The sequence below is a fragment of the Stylophora pistillata genome, chromosome 1 (genome assembly GCF_964205215.1).
Source record: "Stylophora pistillata chromosome 1, jaStyPist1.2, whole genome shotgun sequence".
NCBI lineage: Eukaryota > Metazoa > Cnidaria > Anthozoa > Scleractinia > Pocilloporidae > Stylophora > Stylophora pistillata.
Genome location: NC_142519.1, coordinates 3,827,376 through 3,848,111, shown reverse-complemented (window position 1 = coordinate 3,848,111; position 20,736 = coordinate 3,827,376). Strand labels below are relative to the sequence as shown.

At 36.5% G+C, this 20,736-nt stretch overlaps 1 protein-coding gene, 1 long non-coding RNA gene and 1 pseudogene across 4 annotated transcripts in view; 1 reads left to right on the top strand and 2 right to left on the bottom strand.

Moving 5' to 3' along the window:
* The window catches only part of LOC111320389 (fibroblast growth factor receptor 2), a 55,139-nt gene that overhangs the window by 3,094 nt on the left and 31,309 nt on the right, over positions 1 to 20,736 (bottom strand). The window lies entirely within an intron of this gene.
* Positions 833 to 20,664, bottom strand: LOC148740877 (uncharacterized). Its single transcript, XR_015991147.1, has 6 exons — positions 20,513 to 20,664; positions 13,423 to 13,471; positions 11,508 to 11,573; positions 8,908 to 9,022; positions 7,941 to 8,015; positions 833 to 2,313 (listed from the first exon to the last, which is right to left on the bottom strand). It is a non-coding gene; the product is annotated as an uncharacterized LOC148740877 (long non-coding RNA).
* LOC148740878 (uncharacterized) lies at positions 6,262 to 17,590 on the top strand (annotated as a pseudogene). The gene is made up of 19 exons (XR_015991145.1): positions 6,262 to 6,744; positions 7,562 to 7,713; positions 8,315 to 9,034; positions 9,193 to 9,276; positions 9,745 to 9,780; positions 10,047 to 10,103; positions 10,692 to 10,810; positions 11,190 to 11,272; positions 11,768 to 11,850; positions 12,294 to 12,380; positions 12,928 to 13,015; positions 13,321 to 13,396; positions 13,696 to 13,842; positions 13,975 to 14,100; positions 14,516 to 14,551; positions 15,004 to 15,067; positions 15,544 to 15,590; positions 16,964 to 17,006; positions 17,453 to 17,590. The product of XR_015991145.1 is annotated as an uncharacterized LOC148740878 (transcript).

The window sequence follows — 20,736 nt, the reverse complement described above, 5'->3', positions numbered from 1 at the left end:
AGTCAAGGCCCTTTGAGACTGAGAAGAGGCTGACTCATGAAACAGAAGGATGCATTCAGTACGTGTGTGCGATTTCTTTTTCAACGTTAAGATATATTTTAATTTTCTAATTATTTTTGATTACCAGTAAAATCCAAGGGGGTAGATATCTTGGCCGTTATTATTGTTATCATCATTGTTGTTGTCATTATTATCAGTACAAAAATTGGATCATTCACGGTTTCCGGGAAACGAGCCCAAAAGCACCTGATCAAAAACGACCACGATTCCTCGTTTTGCCAAGCTTCGACATACGAGCCTCGTTTTTCCAATCGAGCCTCGATTTTTCAATCGTGCCTCGATTTTGCAATCGAGCCTCGATTTTGCAATCGTGCCTCGATTTTCCAATCGAGCCTCGATTTTCCAATCGAGCCTCGATTTTGCAATCGTGCCTCGATTTGGGAGGGAGCCTGGGGCGAGCGAGAGCGGTCATGTTCTGGAAAAATTGTCGAGTTTAATTTGTGAACTCGGGAAGTTTTCGAGGAAAGAAATAAAGAAAAAAGGGAGAAAGAAAGGAGAGTAAGAAAGAGAAAAAGAATGAAAGACCATATTCTGGTCGAACTGCAAATTTCCTAAAATTCCAGAGATTATGTGGTTCGCGCCATACGAAAAAGACAAGAAAGAAAAAAAAAAGAAAATAACAAGATCAATGAGAGTTCTTATCAGTTAAAGAAAAAATTATATTCTGCCTTTCGTAGACATTCCATCTTTTTTTAAAAAAAAAAAAAGCGAAAAGAATGCGAACGAGAAATAGCCCGGCATCGAAACTGGATTTTTGGGTGGTCACTAACACTTCGCCTTTTTTTTTCTTTTTTCCACAGTTTAGGTATATTTGAGTGATTCAGCTTTCTTTCAGTTTTCGTTCATCTTTCTTTCCTTCGTTTATCATTAACACAGTACGTTTCATTTTATAGTTTAACAACTAAAAGAAGTCGTGAAGCTCTATTTCATGCTATCATTCTTATTATTTCTTTCGTGGCACAGATTAAAAACAACGTTGGGGTTTAGCTTTAATAGCATTTGTTAGTATAACGTAATGTGTTTGCAGATCTGTTTTCTTTTCTCCTAAATCTTTAGGTTAAAGCAGCATCCTTTTCCGATCGCGTGTCGCTAAAGTGCCTTCTACAAGAATGAGCGTTTAAAATCCTGTAAAGTAAAGGTTCGCACCAATGGACTGAAGTGGATGAATAGCAATATCATCAAGGAGATGAATAGGAGATATGTCTTGTTAAGAAAAGTTCAAAGGAACCCAAGTGATACAGATGCATGGAAACGGTATAGCAAAAAACGTAATCTTGTAACTAAGATCACGAGAGAAGCTGGAGCTGAATATTAGAAAGTTAAATTTTAAAGTGCAAAGAGCTTAGGTGACTTTTGGAGGTTGGTACGCTGGTGAAATGCAAGGCAAATCAAAAGGCAATGTGAGTGCAATTAAAAGTGAGGATGGAATTATTACAATACATTTTAAACACAAGGCTGACAGTTTCAATGACTTCTTCTCTAAAGTTGGTGAGAGGCTTGCAAATGATATTCTAACAGATACCAGTGGTAATGAACACCAGCACATTTACCAAATTACACCTACTATTGAGCCAGTAAAACTTAATGTCCACAAGATTAAAAGGGTTATCGATAAAAGAGTTAAGCCTGGAAAAGAATGTGGCCCTTACAACATTACCTCAAGGGGACTCAAACTTGAAGGAGATGCTGTAGCAGTTGGCCTGTCTTGTGTGATGGAAGTAAGTTTAAAATCCCCAATTTACCCTCCTCGATGGAAGCTGAGTAAAGGGAAAGCTGTACCCAAAAAGTTACATAGCTCTTAAAGAGGTAACTTTAGGCCTATTTCTCTATTGTTTATTCCTAGCAAAGTGTACGAGGGCATAACAGGAGATTCCATTGACTGCCATTTTAACAAGTCCAACAAAAGCCAGTGGATTTTTAAAACTGGCAGGTCAACAGAACTCTTAATGCTGCACCTGACTGAAGTTTGGAGACACGAACTGGATAAAAACAAAACTGTGGGGGTACTGTTTATAGACTTTAATAAAGGCATTTGATTACATTTGTCATAACACGATGGCCCTCAAACTCCAAGCCTTTAGATTATCAGGCAACCAAAACAATCTGATTGAAAATTACTTATCTGAGAGAAAACAGTTTGTTGAGGTTAAGGGGCAAAGATCCAGTGAAGTGACCGTCAAGTTTGGCGTACCCCAGGGACAGTACTTGGCCCCAGGCTTTTTAGTATTTACGTCGATGATCTGCCTGAAGTGCCTTGTTGTGGAAAGATGGAAATGTTTACTGATGACACAACTCTATATTGTATAGGCAATTCCATTGATGATGTCAGCCTTAAGATCTAAACTTATTTAACTGATATAGCTAAGTGGTGTAGCAGGAACGTTTAACAATTCATCCCGATAAAACTGAGGTTATGCTTCTTACCCGTAATGCTTTCATTGGTCCTTTAAGACCAGTCAAACTGGTTGGTCATGCCATTAACTTTGTCAACAAGTCATACTATCTTGGGTTTATGATTTACAAGAAGTTAAGCTTGGACCCCATATCAAAGATCTATCAATATCTATGGTCAAGAAGGTAAAGCAACTGCGCAGGTTCAAAAGCCCTCTCTCTCATATCTTGGAGTCCATATATTTTAAGGGAATTTTACCAAGCATCACTTATGGAATTTTTTGTATGGGGTAAGCAAAGTTAGGTGTTTTAGAGAAAATTCACCTGAGGGCTGCCAAGGTTATCTTCAAACAACACGGAGGTACTAATTCCCAATCAGTGATACCGTCTTCTTAGAAATCCATAAGTTATTTCTATAAGATGAGGCTCCTTTCTCTGACACACAAAGCTTTTTATGGGATCAATCCTGAGCAGGTTGTAACAATTATTAGGAAAAGTCCAAATATACGAAATATGAGGGACAATTTCAAACTAACTCTGGAGCTACCAAACTCTAATGTTGGAAGACTGTCTTTTAGACATAGGTCTGCAATAGCGTGGAATTCTTTGCCTCGTTCAGTTAAGAACGTAGGGGATAATAAGAGATTTAAGAACAAACTCCGTTCTCTTTCAACAATTATTGAAAAGATATCTTTTAATCAAACTGCTCTAGTTGGCAACAAGGATTTGGTAAATTGTAAATATTTTTAGGAATTTTATCTTACTACCTCTATTGAAATTTATGCTAGGATTATAAACCAGTTTGAATCACTACTCACATTTTAATTTAAGCTAGGATTTTTCTACTTTTTTTTGTAATTACTTTACTTAAATAGAAGCTAGATTTGTCGCAGGTCCACATCAGCTTAATGCTGCCAGTAACCAACCTGCGTTACCAAATAAATTATCTATGTATGTATGTAGGTATGTATCAACTATTGTGTTTTCACACTTGTGTTCTCGTCTCTTGAGTATTAAGGCTCTAGAAGAATCCTTTTTCAATTTATTGATCTTGCAGCATGCCGCTAAATTGCCTTTTGTAAGATTTGTTTCGCAAAACAGTATTTTATACACAAAGTTTTTGTCACTATCACCTAATGTTTTTTCTCACTTGAGTTCCTTTTCCTTGAGTCTTTAGGCTCTAGCAGAATCCTTCAGTTTCAATGTATTGATCTTGCAGCGTGCCGCTAAAGTGCCTTTTGTATGATTAATTTTTGTTGGAAAACAGTATTTTGAATGCACAAAGCCTTTGTTACTATGACCCATTGTGTTTTCTCACTTAAGTTCTTTTTCCTTGAGTCTTTAGGCTCTGGCAGAATCCTTTTTCAATTTATTGATTTTGCCACTAAAGAAGACAGTAATTTTAAATAAACAAATCTTTGAAATAGGTCGATCTGCAAACTTCCTTAGGTTATAGCAGCATCCTTTTCCGAGTTATTGATTTTGCAGCGTGTCGCTAAGTTCCTTTTGTAAGATTTGTTTTTGAAAACAGTAGTTTTTAAAACAAAAAGCCTTTGTTACTATCAACTCGTGTGTTTCCACACTTCTGTTCTTTTCCCTTGAGTATTTAGGCTGTAGCAAAATCCTTTTCAATTTATTGATCTTGCAGCGTGCCGCTAAAGTGCCTTTTGTAAGATAAATTTGTGTTGGAAAACAGTATTTTTTAATACACAAAGCCTTTGTTACTATCACCTAGTGTGCTTTCTCACTTGAGTTCTTTTTCCTTGAGTCTTAATTAAGGCTCTTTCAGACTCCTTTTTCAATTTATTGATTTTGCCTCTAAAGGGCCTTTTGTAGCTTTTATTTTGGAAGACAGTATTTTTCAATAAACGAATCTTTGTTTTAGCATCATTTCTTTTTTTGGGGCTTGAGTCCTAAGGCTCTTCCAGAACCCTTTATCAATTCGCACTTTGGCGGTATACTTTCAATTCTGTTTGCCGCTAAAGTGCCTTTTGTAATATTTATCTTTTCATTGTTAATTAATTAAAAGCTTTGTTGTTATTACTTTGTGTTTGGAGACCTATGTTAATAAAGACATGTCTGTTTCAATTCATTTTTTTAGCATCTTGTCACTACAGTGCCATTTTAGTCTCCCATTTCCCTCTTCATTTTGAGGACTCCGTTTCTTTAGGAAAACTGAAGACTGACCTTATATTATCAGCATCTTTTTTTTGCTCGAGTCTCTAAGCACTAGCAGAATCCTTTCTTTTTTATTTCAAAGCTTGCCGCTAAAGCGCCTATTGTAATTATCTTTTCAAAGCAGCATATTTTAATTAAAAGCTTTATTATTACTTGTTGTGTTTGCAGATCTACGATTATAAAGACAATTCTTCTTCAATTCATTGTTTTAGTATTGTGTCCCCAGTGCCTTTTCAACTTAAACAATTGTTTTCAAAATTAGGTTTTCTCTGGCAGGGGTACACACCCAAGAAGCAGAATCTGCGTGGGCCAATTTGAAGGTTCTAATTAAGGCACGGCGTGGCATAGCACGTGATGACCTTCAGTCGTACCTTGATGATAGGATGTGGAGGCAATAGCGAGGTCTAGATAATGTGATTGGTAATTTTTTGCCTGTTTAAGCCTCGCAATATAGTAACTACGTAATTTAGGTTAATTTAGTTTTTGAGGCCAGGAACAAGGCGATAAAGAGTACAGTGGAATTCCGATTTCTTAAACATCTAATAAACATAAGAGCAAGTTAAATCAATCAAAGTCATCAAAGGCTGCGAAAAAATCGGACAAAGAATTCAGTGCAGTTCGTCTTGGGATAAAGAAACCACTTTCGGTAAAGTTATCGGGAGGCTCGAGAATTTGAAGGATCGGGGAATATACAAATGCCTCAGAAACTACTTTCAGAAAATTATTCTACCTAATAAATTATAATCACCAAACTCAAACTCCTTGAAATTTGTTGTGATAGCAGGCTAGCTCCTGAATCGCGAGTGTGTGATTAATTTTTTAATTTTCATTTTTTTTGTAACGCCTGTCTCATTGACTGGTCCTTAGCCTAGTATTTTATCAGCACTTTGAGTACTACTCAAGGGGTGGGAAGACGATGGCTATGCTATCACTGTTCTACCTGTTTTAAAACGACTTTACAAAGCAAGGCAAAAACTGCAGAAATCACCAAAAACCACGTCGGACATACTAGGAGTGACTAAGTTTTGTCATTCTTATGTTTAACATGTTCGTATTTCGGAATACTTAGTGTTGTAAATCGACCATATTCCGTTCCCCATTCCTTATAACGCATTCAAATTCTCAACGGTTCCTCGAATAAATTAACACCGGGTCACACAACGGGTGACGTTTCCATGAAATAATAATACATTTCTTCTCTAGACGTGAGCTTTACTACTTTGGACGCCCATGTCCCAACTGTCTTCTTTTTCCAAACCCCTGCGGTTTCTTTTTGTTGCGCACTCCGTGAACACACTTAAACCCCTATCTAATGCAACTTCTAGAGTGGTTTGGAAAAGCTTCGAGTATTTTTATCGCTCATAACCTTTACTATATACAATAGTGATGTGATAGCGGAAATAGTGTTTTAGTATAACATCCCACTGGGGCCCCCCTCCCTTCCGACAATGAAGTTGATTGGTATCAGCTTTCTTATTCATTTTATTGAGCGATGGCTGGTTGATGTTTCCACCTCCCACCTTCTTCCTTTTCCAAACCACTGCCAGCGGTGTTTTCTTCTTTTGCGTAATCGAAATGTAAGGAATAAAGAGCTGTGCGAATAGACTTAAACCCCTAACTAACGCCACTTCTTGAGTGGTTCGGGAAGGCTCAAAACCATTACTTTACACAAAAGTGATGTGTGATAGCGGAAATAGTCTTTTGGTATATTACTCCACTGGGCCCCCCCTACAATGAAGTTGATTGGTTTCGGTTTTCTTATTCACGTGCCGGACTCGTGCTTTTAAGGCAGAACAAAAAAGGGCCTGTTCGATTGGATTTCATCAATAAATCACTTGACTGAATTGACCAAGGATATTCGAACATGGGAGATTCAGGCGATTCCAGCTCTGGAAGCGATTGCGGGTCACCTCAGCCGATAGGAAAGTCAACGAGTAAAGTGTTCGTATGGCTGAAGGGAAAGGCGAAGTGTACACCGCGTGGAAATCCGTGGGTACTGCTGAATCGCGAGGGTAGAGTGAAAGACATTAAAATTGGAGGCAACTATTCGAGTGCAAAGATAAAAGAGCTGGTCAAGGAAAATTTTGCTGGACTTGCGGCTGTTGACTTGGATAGGTAGGTTAAGTACCAAAGCACTTTATCCCGCATGCAGGTTGTTTGCATTGAATACTGAATGTAAACTCAGAAGTGTGTGGTCACGTAAAACCCAGGTAGAGCAAAACAATTCAAATTTTAGCCACGCGACAAAGGATTCAAAATTTACCACTTATACTTTAGCTATTTGTTTCGGATCATTCATTAAAACCAAAGTATGAGCAGTGAACTTGCTACGAATGTAAGGCCTGCAATGGAGTTAAATGTGCACGTAATATATAAAAACAGCACCTTTTATAACACGTGTAAGGTTGGGCCGAAATTTAGCCTGATCCACCCCATTTAGAGTCATTCGACGCAACGTCATCAAAATTAAAAAAGAAAGGAATTATCAGTCGTTACTCGAAGACTTACTTTAAACGGATTTTCAGTTTGATCCGAATACTTATCGCTCTAAACTACGCACAGATCTGAATCTTACCGAGACTGTTTCGATATTTAACTTTTCTTATCTCTTCTATTCTTGACTTTACCTGTGCAATGGTTACACAGTGAAAACAGGCAATTGGTAAAATTATTTAATTAAGGAAAGCAGGAATCTCAACTAGAATTTCCAGATTGACAGGAGGCTAATCATTGAGGCAGGGGGAGTGGGTAAAGGAGTAGAGGGGATTATGGACTGGAATAATACATGCCAAACAAGTCTAGAAACTTATCATTGATCATCTCTATTTAGATTTGCCCCATACTTTATTTACTATTTAGTGAATTCAAATGTTATTTCATATAGCCACTGTAAACTGTACGTAGTGTCGATGTTGAACTTTCCTTTCCATAGAATTCGTCTATACAAGTCTACGAGCCGTGGGAGCAAAATGGAAAAAGTTTACAGAGGCATACCAGACGCCAAGGAAATATTTAGAATTTATGGCAAGGGGAGTTCCAATTCCAGGCGCATATACATGGTTTTGCAACACCCGAGAAATGGAGGTTAGTGTAAACTTTAATAATCAATCAAGGGTTTGTGTCATTGCAGTCAGCACCAAAAGATCGCATTGAGTGCATACACATCTGTGTCATGTGACCCATGAGTAAAGATAGTAAAAGCCAATTTTGGCAAAGCCACAAGATAACTGTGCTGCAAAGGCTGGTCTTTAGCAAATTTGCATGTTGACATGAATATAACTGTAGTGGAGTAAAATATATGGCTGCAGTACCCACAAATGCCTGTTAGAACTGCAATAACAGCGTCCTGGAAATAACAGCCTCCTTGAAGTGGAAATACATTTTCGCTGCAATTAAAAAGAAAATCACCAGTGGTCTTTGAAAGACAAAAGCAACAACATAACCCAATTAATCTGCTGAGAAATAAAAACTTTGATATTTAAATTCTGACTTTTCAATATTTACCCTTTCAATGTTCATTACCATTGATTGGCCGACTGGCAATAAGGATCTTTGCCTCTTAAAAATTTTCAATATTTGTTTGTCAGATTTATCAATAAAAAACTAGTAATTCTCGCATCTTTCCACTATTTTAATCGTAATTCAAATGGCTGATTTAAATTCTTTGTTTTATTTTTCATCTCAGGATCTAACCCTAACCCTGAGTCCATACCAACACCAGGAGTTACCAATCCCAACCTTCCTTCTCTCTCTCTTCAAATGAATCCCACTTCCAATGCTACCTCCCTCCATTCTTCCACAAACCAATCACAAGCCTTCCTTCCTTCTGCTCAGCCCAATCCCAACCTACCCTCTACAAACCAACCACAACCCTCCCTCCCCTCTGCTCAGCCCAGTTCCAACCCAGCCTCTATAAACCAACAACAACCCTCCCTTCCCTCTGCTCAGCCCAGTTCCAACCCAGCCTCTACAAACCAACAACAACCCTCCCTTCCCTCTGCTCAGCCCAGTTCCAACCCACTCTCTACAAACCAACAACAACCCTCCCTTCCCTCTGTTCAGCCCAATTCCAACCCACCCTCCACAAACCAATCCCATCCCTCCCATCACCCTGAGCAGCCCAATTCAGACCCACCATCCACCAACCAATTCCAGCCCTCCATTTTCCTAGCTCAGCCTAATTCTAACCCACCCTCCACAAACCAATCCCAAACCTCCCTTCCCTCTGCTCAGCTCAATTCCAACCCTTCCTCGCTTTCTCAACAATCAACCACTCACCCAAATCCCAGCTCATCTCAAACAAGTGTGACAAACTCAGTCATCCAGCCAGGGACTTCCAGTGATGAAGCAAGGGTGGCAAGTGGTGTTGTTAATCAAGTGGACTTGACATTGCCTACAAGTGAATGTAAGTGTTTGATTGATTTGCACCCTAGTTATAAACTTAGTTAATGTTTTTTATTCAATCTTCCATTTGCATCTTGACTGGAAGCAGGTGACCCATCTGCCTGTATATGATTATGATGTGACACAATTCAAAACTGTGTTGTGTTTTTTTTTGAACAGATGGTGTTTCTGCTTTTGATGACATGGATACCAGTGACCTCGACAGGAGCTATTTAGCTAGTAACCCAGTAAATGTTGACTCAGGTAATACCATGGTGAATGATTAAACAGCATCAAAATGCTGGTTTTTTTATTTTTCCTCTATGACCCCTCCCCCCCCCCCCCCCCCCCAAAATCATGATCTTTGGCTATTGCAGACCAAAAACCCAATCCTGATTGGAACATCTAATAGTTATCTCTGGGGTGGGTAAGGATATTTTCTGAAAAAAGCATGCACATTACACTAGAAATCAAGTTTAAAACTGCAGATAGTTTACATAGATGATTTCAAATTGTATCATGTAATACCATTTATAAGGCAAATTTACAGAGCACTATTAAAAGCCAGTGTTTTAAGTCTTAACACTGAGAAAGTGCCCTAACAAAGTAAGCCAAGTCAGATTTACACATTAGGTATGATGTAAGTCAACAATATTTATGTGAGACTGATCAAGAAATTAAATCAAAAAGGAGGAAATTTTTACACCATATATTTTTTTACATTTATTATAGCATGTCATTTAACTGGCACAGAATAGTGGGAAACAGGTATGTTTCTATAAAATGGATTAAAAAACAGATACACTTAAAAAAGCCAAAGTGGGATTAGCTTGAACATAATTTAATTGAAAAACAAGAGAGATGAACAATTGGGTCTCCTGTTGATGAAGAATAGGATAATCTTCAGTATTATGGTAGAGTACAGTGTGATATAGACAGATAGACTGACTGACTCGTGCAGTTTTGTAGCATAAAGTAATGCACAATAAGTAATGTTCTTGAAATTCATTCAATTTTGTGCCATTACATTTAAGCTGGGGTTGTAGAAGAGGATATGAGTTCCTTAGGAGTTCTGTATCTGAATACTCGAGGTATGTTGGAAATATTGTCAATAATTCAATAATATTTTCAATAATTTATGAGTTCCTTAGGAGTTCTGGATCTGAATAATCAAGGTATGTTGGAATTATTGTCAATAATTTAATGCAATTACATGCAGGGCTCTCCCTGGATGATGACATTAGATAAATTTCCACCAGATACAAAACAATATTCATGCCAAAAGTAGCATTTGAACCTAAAATAGAAAGCTTAACCTTGCTTATACCCTATGTAGTTGTCTGATTCATATTTCAAACTACAGCAAGAGTTGGGGAATGGAAACAAAACAAAAAAAAAACAACAACCCTTAGAAGATTTTGGCACAGGTCCTTAATGGTGACAGTTCAATTGAACACCGTTACTATTTGTAAATAATAATATTGCATAAAACAAATAACAAAAGTGCTAGAAATCTGGAATTGGAGTCTAAAATATACTTGTTATTTCAAGAAGGAAAATGCAAGAAGAGTTTGGAAAAAACCCAACCCTTAGAAGATTTTGACACAGATGTCCTTAAAGGATGACAGTTTGATTGAATACCACTACTATTTGTAGACCACAATATAATAATTTTGTAGTGCAATGGAGTGTGGACAGAGCATGGGATGTGCTTTACTGTGAACAAGTGCTGATGGAGGTGGCATCAGCCCATGAGGATATTCTCCTACCAATCTTTTTGAACTTAACATATGAGGAGGTTTGTGTTAAATAGCGATGTTATGTTTGCCCGGATGGCTTGCAATTTTCAAGGAAACTGTTGTAAATAAATACAGTTAGCATGCCTAGGTGTCAATGTGTTGAGTTAATGAGAAGTAAAATATATTAGCAGTCACATTTGAAATAAAAATAGCCTGTAAACTTTTGTGAAGCCACACTTGTCATATGTCAATTTCACTTGCTGAGGAACAGACCCATTTGGAAAAGTATACTACAGTTACTGTCTGTCAACTTTAATTTCTCTAGGTGACATATAGTCCTAATGCATGCATTGCAACAATGCACTGTGTTGCATCATAACACCAAAAGAAATAACATTAAATCTAACTCTACTTTAATTTATAAATTTGTGTATCTAGATGTGTCACCAGGCCAGGTCTGACCAGAGAAGCATGGTTACAGTGATCCTACAAGAAGGTGACAACATACCTGATGTGATAAGGTGACTATCAATAGTTAATAAAAGGTTATTTTTATCTCTAAAAGCAGGCTGCACTCTGCAGAAACAGCTTCCGATTACACTAAGTCACAGTGACAAAATAAATAGGTTAATATCATAGTTCATAATAGTTAATTTTTCTTATTGAGAGACATATGCATGAACCGTGCCTTTAAACTTTTCTGTGACTGTATATAACTTAAAAACACATGGAGACATCAAAAGTGACCATGCTTACCTGGTGCAATGTGTACCCACATGACAATTTTTTTGTACATAGAAGGTTACTCCAACTGACTGGTTTCTGTGTTTTCAAACATACATTACATTATAATTTGAAATACAAACATCACGCACAAACATCACTCACAAACATCACAAAGGGTATTCAAGATTTTTAATATCCACTGTATGATGCATGCATGCTATATTTCACATTAAGTAGTAAATAATTTTAATTAGTAATCAAATATGTTTATCTCTCTCTTAAATCATCAGGATTCTGAATATTCTACATGGAATCAATCATGGAAACTTATACTTTTGGATAACTAAAGAAAAATCCAGATCTGGGAGAGAAGGTATTGAATTACTATCCGTGTTTTGGATGTTTACTAAGATACGAGACAAAAAGGTCAAAGTTAAAAAAGTTTCCTAAGTCTTAATGGCTAAACATCAAGATTGTAATGTAATTCTCACACTTTACTAATATTTAAAAATGGATACATCTGAAGTCCTGATATTGTGTACTGTAAAGAGTGTGTGCATAGATATGTTTCTTCATTATTAAGGGATGTTGACATCTCCTGTTCCCTTCCAGGATGTACTTATAATAGGGTGTTTTACTTTCTGTAGTACTGAGCATATCAAAATATCCTGTTATCTTCTAGTCTATGTTGTGTTTCCTTATGCTATATTTAGTGCCCCATAACAACCTCTATGCACCAATAATAAATGCAATAATGCCCATAATTGTCAATGTTCTCAAACTCTTCTTACCATTTTATGTTATTTTTTATGACAGTGAAAAGAAAATTTGGAAGTGCTGGGTCCGATTTACTCATAATGGCACCCACAACTTCTCAGCCTATCCTTATAGAGCGTTTTTGTGGTGAGCATTTTAAGAATGTAAATAGCCTCAAAATACAATTTGTTGAAAAGGTTGGTAAATGTTAATGAAAGGAATTTTATATTGATAATAGTAATAAGCTTTTCTTGGCAAATAACGTTCAGTTTGGAATGTTTGAAAAGGATCCCATGCCTGCAAGTCAGTCTGTATTCATTCAATTTTAATGTCATCACTATGTGTAGGCACAAGTCAAAACAGACAATAAACATAAGGAAGTTTGAGGAAAAACTCCCATTGCTTTAAAAGCGCTTCCCTTACCTTAAGTCTTATATTAATTTAAAGATAATGTACTCTTTAATTTTAAGGTTGACTTGCAGTCATGTACAATATCCCAAGCCATTATCAGGCACCAGTATACTACCTACATACCAGTTTGACCTTGCATAAATTCTGCCACTTTTTGGTAAACTGTTTTAATATGTCTTTTTGGCCCCTTTTTAAAAATTGAACATCATAGGTTGATATTGATCTGATTTGACTTGAAGATGGCTGGAAACAAAATTGTTTTATTTTGGATTCTTATAACAAGGAGACAACCTAAAATTGGCAACAAAGGAAGATGTGGTGGATGCAGTAAAAAGGGCAGCAGATGCTGTGGATGCATTCACAAGGGAATGGTAAGAGGTCTTTAATATTAGATAAGATAAAGGTAGAAATAATTATTTCCAGCTTGTTACCCATTGACAACCTTATGATCTTACAGAAAAATTTCATAAACTCATATAGCTCAAGTCTGATGTGTTATTCATACATCAGATACTAAGCTGTGTCAAACAATGTCTTGTTCACAATTAACAAACATTAAAAAAACCTAGGTGTATGCAAATTATGTGGTTAATATGTTTTGATTATCCAGACAGATGCAGCAAATCAAAGTGAACACTGGTGAGATTCACCATAAGTTATTCATTGTTTCCAATAGGGAGAGGTTAGAGCAGTATCATTCACTTAAGAGGGAGCAGGAGAGTGCATTGCAAAAGGCAATAGAGGATGACAAGGTAAATAGCTTTTCCCAAATACTTACATTGCACAAATAATGCCAATATCAATTATGTCAATCATGGCATGATTACCTGTTGGAAATAAACAAAAATAAAGAACACATTAGGAGAAAGTCAGGCAATGAAATGAGGATTATTTTTAGAAGGCTTCCATCAAGGCTTGCCATCAAAGTATGGCCCAAGTTTCAGAGACATATCCCCAAACAGGAAAGGAAATGAGTGAAATGAAGTGATTCAACATAAATAATACTTATCAATGAAATATTACTGAGGTTGTCATGTATTTATTGTGTAAGATTAAAGAATCAAGCAAGATAAGGAAAGCCCGACAAGCCAGAGTTACAGATGTCGGTCGGGAAGAAAAAAAAGAGAAAGTGAAAATCATCCTCCGCCACTCAAACGGCAAGGAAGAGTGCCAGTTCATCAAAGGTGCCTTCTTCCAGGTACATATAAACAATGATACAAATTATTAAACTGTAATTAGCACTTTGGTAAAATTATGTAGACATACAGTGATTGGCAGATAGCTTTTTATAAAAAGAAATCTAACCTTTTTTCCTGTTTAAATGATATAGGAAGTATATGACTGGGCAGGCTCCAACAATGCTCTCCCATTACACTTCTCTATCCAAAGAGGTAGGGAAGTGGTAAAACATGGAGACCTCTTGGAGAGACCAGAGGTGCTTCATATTCATGAGAGAGTAAGTAAATAATAATATTGCATAAAACAAATAACAACTACAGTACTAGAAATCTGGAGTTGGAGTCTAAAATATACTTGTGTTATTTCAAGAAGGCAAATGGAATGCGTTTGGTGAATTCAAATTTGTTCAAAATACCCTTTTAATCCTGATTTTTAGAGGTGGTGGAAAAAATATGGCAAATGATATGCTACCTCCTGGTATTTCTTAGCACACAAAATTAATCATTATGAGATACATAATACAAGTATGAATTTTGAGGGGATTTTTGCTTGCATATTCACCAATGTGCCTGCATGAGGTTTGAAAGTCACAGTTGTAAAGTGTTCAAACAGCTACCCTGGTAAATACTGTGGAATTTATGTATTAAACCTTATCTTTGATTCTGTTAACTTGTTTTTTTTTTTTAATCCAGGATGAGGCAGAGATTAAATCCCTTCTGGGATCAGAGGTTAGAAAAAAGTGAATACACATAGTAACACCTTATCTTTGAATGTATGATACAACACCACATATTAAGTAAAGTGTATGCTCGGACTGGTCAATTTGCTGCAAATTATCTGCCTATGAGTGTGTGACATGAAGCAAAATGGCACAAGTGATCAAAACAGAAAAAAAGAATGTGTATTATTGAAGAAGTAAACTGGAAAGCTCTTATCACCATAGCCAGTCTTTAGTATAAACCGTTTCTTTCTCCACACAGCCTAATTTTTCAGTTTGATTATTATTAAAAGACAAAATCATCTTTTTTGACTATTCATTTTGTATACCCAGGTTGAAAGTTTGGGTTATGACCTGAGTTTTATTCATAGAGTTAAGCATAAATTTTGAAATTGTTAATGGTAAGGAAATAAGAAATGTTAATTCTGGGTCACATGATGGCTTTCCTCATTTTGCCTGCAGGTGACATTCCAAGGAAATATTCCCGATTTGCAGTTGGAGGGTGACCCTTCATCCACAATACTAGGTGAGGAATACAAATATTATGTATTAAACTAGTAATTACCAAAAAATGAAAAAAACAATGTAAAGAATAAAAATGAAGTACCTTCAAATGATACTGAACATGCATGAAAAGCAGACCCAGTCTTAGCAAAGGTAATGCAACCCAACAAGAAAATTACAGGTAATCTGCCTTGCTCAGTGATAATAAGCAGAAAATAAGGACAAACATTAGGACTACATGATGTTCCTAAAAACAGAGATAACATCTTTCTTTAAAAAATTTCAGAAGAAATTGCCTTAATGCCAAAAATCAACACTGGTCATATGTTAAGTTATGTGTTGAGGGCTTATTAATTTCATATTTGTTACCTGATAAACAATGAGAGTCGCCATACAATTCTGTAATTTACTGGATAAATCATCATCACCTGTCTTGCTTGAGCAATTATAGTAAAATATAGGTATATTAAATTGTGTATTTTTACATACTGAGACTAGTTCTCCTCCTGACAGATGAAGATTCGAACACAAGAAAAACAAATGAGGTAAGGGAAGTAGTGCACATTAAAATGTCACGTAAAATTATTGGTAGTATGCTACATTATGAAAACCCTACCATAACATATTGCATTGCATGTTCCATAGATCATTGACCAAAAAAAGTTGACTTAAACTTAAAAAACTCGCATGTCCCTTGGGACGAGGTTCTTTGTGGACCGTGACACTTAGGCAGACTGACGGGTCCCTTGGGACAAGGTTCTTCGTGAGCCGCGACACTTGGGGCAGACTGAAAGGTCCCTTGGGACGAGGTTCTTCGTGAGCCGCGACACTTGGGGCAGACTGACAGGTCCCTTGGGACGAGGTTCTTCGTGAGCCGCGACACTTGGGGCAGACTGAAAGGTCCCTTGGGACGAGGTTCTTCGTGAGCCGCGACACTTGGGGCAGACTGACGGGTCCCTTGGGACGAGGTTCTTCGTGAGCCGCGACACTTGGGGCAGACTGAAAGGTCCCTTGGGACGAGGTTCTTCGTGAGCCGCGACACTTGGGGCAGACTGACGGGTCCCTTGGGATGAGGTTCTTCGTGAGCCGCGACACTTGGGGCAGACTGAAAGGTCCCTTGGGACGAGGTTCTTCGTGAGCCGCGACACTTGGGGCAGACTGACTGGTCCCTTGGGACGAGGTTCTTCGTGAGCCGCGACACTTGGGGCAGACTGAAAGGTCCCTTGGGACGAGGTTCTTCGTGAGCCGCGACACTTGGGGCAGACTTAAAGGTCCCTTGGGACGAGGTTCTTCGTGAGCCGCAACACTTGGGGCAGACTGACGGGTCCCTTGGGACAAGGTTCTTTGCGAGAAGCATTATTTTGTGCAGACTTACTTAATGATCTTCATGTGATCTAGTTCTCATTTTAACCAAAATAATTTAAGATATGTCAATATACATACAACTGAACAAAATGAACTGTCATGGCTTCCTCCTGCATAACACTAACATCAACACCTGACCAAATAATATTAACAACAGCAAGGTGGAACAACTGACAGTATCTATTATCACTATAGTTTTAAATAAGGGTCATGGTATAATGTAAAAAACTTATCAACCTAAATAACTAAGGAAATAGAGATCATGTTAGTAACATCATTTTCCAAGTGTGTTTAGTAAAGGTATTGAATGCCCTATTTTAATTTGCCATTGAAATATGAGGTCATGTAATTAGATTAGTTCATGTACATTTCATTAGTGACTATTTAATTTTATAATACTATATCTATGTTATAATAGTCATGGTTATAAAGGAAAAGTAAGAGATTGAGGCAGTGGCATCTTGGTTTTTGCCATTGTCCCTTGTTGTTAAAAGTAAGTTACACGTGACTCTTGTGGATGGCATACTTCCCTTTACTTTTTATCTTGTTTCAGGAACCACTACCAGGTACATCTGGAATTATTTTTGCACAAGCAGGTGAGAAGCATATTATCTAATAAGTAAAATAACCAGTATTTTACCAACCAGTAAGGATACTGATTTTAATGTTGGTAAAAGTGGCCATCTCTGATGATAGTTGATCCACTGGCATCCTACTGCATTTTAGAGGATAACATGGCATAAGGATGTCATTAGAGCTACAAAAGAATTTAATCAGAAGGTTGAACAAAATGATTAGACTCTATTAGAAGATATTGAAAGAACATGGAAATGTATATTCTTGACCTGGAGACCATGGATTATGGAAATTTCCAACTGACCCTTTTAACTAAGGCCCCTACTTAACCTGGCAATCTATAAAGCATTTCCCTCCAAACTGGGACAATATAATTATCAGAGAAATATATGATTGTGAGTCAACAGCAAGAAAAAGAAAATTACTGGTCAGCCTACAATGTCTAAAATTATAAATTTTTCCCCAGAAGAAGGACAAGAAATAGAGGAAATGCAGTAAACACCTTCACAAATAGAGGAAAGTTGTGTAGACATCAACAAGGAGGAGAAGAAAGTAGAAGAGAAAAAGGAGCAAAAGAAAGAAGAGGAAGTGAGGGAGCACACAGAAGAAGAGAAAAAGAGGGAATATAAAGATGAAGAGGGGAACGAACATGTTAAACATGAAAGGAAAAGGAAAAAGAAGGACAGGAGAACAACCTCAAAAAGAAAAAAGCCAATGGTGGAAAATCACCCAGAATGTTAAAAGTTTAAAAAGACTTTAAAAGGACCCTTGTCAGCCACACCTTTGTTTCTGTTTACCTGTGGATGTTTTCATATTTTATTTCATGTAGAGCAGATCCAAATATAAAAATGCACAATCAAACTGCTTAGGGTAATTTAAAAGACTTCCAGAAACACAACTTGGGACAATGCAATAAAATTTCACTTTCCCATACATTTCACATATTTTCATGGTCATCAAAAATGGTAGAGGCTGGCTAGAGTCCTTCAAAATTTGTTCAATAGAGGCTGCTATAAAGCAACAAGTTAAAAATGTTCTTTGTTTTGATGATAAACAACAAGTGTAGAGCCCAAAACTTCAGTTCCTAATGTAAATATGGTTGGTGTTATAAGGAACTAAAAGTGTTCAGTTTAGAATTTAGTCAAAGTGGGTCATATGTATTGCATGACATTTTATATTGGGTCATTTGAAAAACAAATGGTCTGGGTCAAACTATGATCTTCAAACTTGCAAGAACTGACATCATTCAAACCATCACCAGTATGTCAGAGTCTTTATGCTTTTCAAGGTTTTAGTTGTTTATTGTGGTAAACAATTCATGATAAAGTGGAATCCTTATTTTAAAAAATTACAGACCAATCTTGAATATACGATGTCAATAAACAGCAAAATATATTATTCATTTCATGCTTTCTGACCCCAAGTAACTGATTCAACTTCAAATCATGTTTTCAGGTTCAACTGCCATTCTCTTTTGCTTGAAAAACACTAAGCTTTTGTCCTTGTTTCATAACAAAACATAAACACAAGAACAAAGACAACAAATGAAGCATCAAACGATCAGTAAATCAACATATGCAAAATGTCTAAGTAGGCTCATACTAAAATTGTACTCATACCCACGTAATCTGAAATGCTAGTCATCTTAATATTGTGCCCTCATCTAAGGATAGTAAGCACATTTTTTTTTTTTTTTTTTTTGGTTTTCTTCAATTATTGCCAGCTGCTTTGGAAGTACTTAATATATATGAGGTAACTTGCTTTTTGTTTGTTTCTTTGTTTTTTAGTTTGTTTTTACATCAGTAAGAGTCCACAAACATTTCATTTAGTGTCAGAATAGAATATTCCAAATAAATGAAACAAAAACATGAACTAGATCGAATACTGGAACTAGTTATGATTTGAATTTAATAGTTGATGTTGCACATGCAATATAGAAGACTTCTAAAAGAGTGCAAAAATTTAGGCTTCTATGAAACTATATACCTTAACCACAACCATGTTTACTTTACTGAAAGGTGTGAAATTAGCTTCCTTGGGTGAGAGCACAGTGATTTAATATCTAGAGTAGGGACCCCTTGGCTTAATTCTTGCCTTGCACTGAAGAGTAGGCAAAGTTAAAATTACATTATACAGTACATACATATATATGTATATATAAAAAATTGTGGCAAGAAGTTAAAACTCGTTCATATTTTGAAGATGATCCATAAGCATGCAAACCAAAAAAATGTCCCTAGTTAGTCACACCTTTATTTTAATTTACCCGTGGATATTTTGATATTTTATTTCATGTAGAGCAGGTTCAACTTAAACAACAAACATGGCAGATTTGATGTTAAGTTTATTATTTACTATGGTAAAATCAACTTGTATTTATTAAATTAATAGGTATTAAAATATTCAATTCAGTTACTAATATCAAAAATGTCTTGCTTTTTTTTTTTAGTCATGATCGCAGATAAGGATTAAGGTTTTTTTTTTCAGTCAATAAAGTGCGCTAGGTCAGGCTATATGAAAATTAAGGTCAGCTCAACAAGCACTTGATTATTTTGTTAAAAGTGAACTGTTGCAGTTGTGTCATAGCTTTTACAGTTGATTAGTTTGGTGGATCTATTACAAAGTTAATATTTAACATTTTAGGAATCTTATTTGTTCTGAACTATCAAATTAATTCATTAGAATTAATTTCTTTGAACTTAATTGTCAAGTCCATGTTAATCTTACCAGTCAACATTTAATTTGGTTATATCAACTAAGTTGAAATTATAAATTAGCCACTGTACTGTAGAGAGTCAAAAAGCTGAAGTTTCAAGTATTGGCCCTTAACTCTGACAAAGGGTTATTGCTCAAAACGTCAGCTTTTTGAATCTTCAGGGTGGCCAGTTTACAATTTCATCTTAATTAATCTACCCCCACTGACACAGCACCACAGTTTCTTTAAAAACCTCCAACGTTCATTCATTTGTGAACATTTAGTCAATTTTGATTTAAAATAGACTCCTCTGCTATAAAAAATATCACAGTATGATTGTGTTTCACAAAATTATCTGAATAGAATGAGTGAAACACAAAATTGGATAACAAATTTAGCTTCAAAAAAATTATAGTATCCCACCACACTTTCACATGTTCCATGAAATGCTGCTGAGCTATTATGGTCTTGGAAAATGGACATAAGTATAGTTAACATTATTCTTCTTACCATTTGTTTGCAAGATGAGAAAATTTTGCTTTTGTTTTTTTCCATTCCCACTAATATGAATGTCAGCTGGTAGCTATGCATACGCGTGATTGTCTTGAATTCTGGTGCCGGAATGTTAGTTTTACTCATCCTCTACTCAGTCTTTTTTGTCCAAACCATTTTAACATTTCCTAAGAGTTATGTTCCTTTTTTGGCTAAAAATGACCAATTAAAATAGGAACGCGAAAATCTATCGAGCTTACGTAACCGAAAACTATGAAGCAGCAAGTAGGAACAAACACCCTCCGGTAAAACAATGTACCAGAAGAAACCAATGCTTACCTTAGGACCATTTCCTCCATCTCTTTAGCAGTGTAAAAATATTCTTTCTCCCTCTCGCGTTCTTTTTAAAATTTCAAAAAAGTCCTGAGTTTGCGACGACAAGTTTGCTAGAACATGACCACTCTCACTCGCCCCAGGCTCCCTCCAGTATTTAGCCTCGATTAGAAAATCGGGATCATTCACGGTTTCCGGGAAACGAGCCCAAAAGCACCTGATCAAAAACG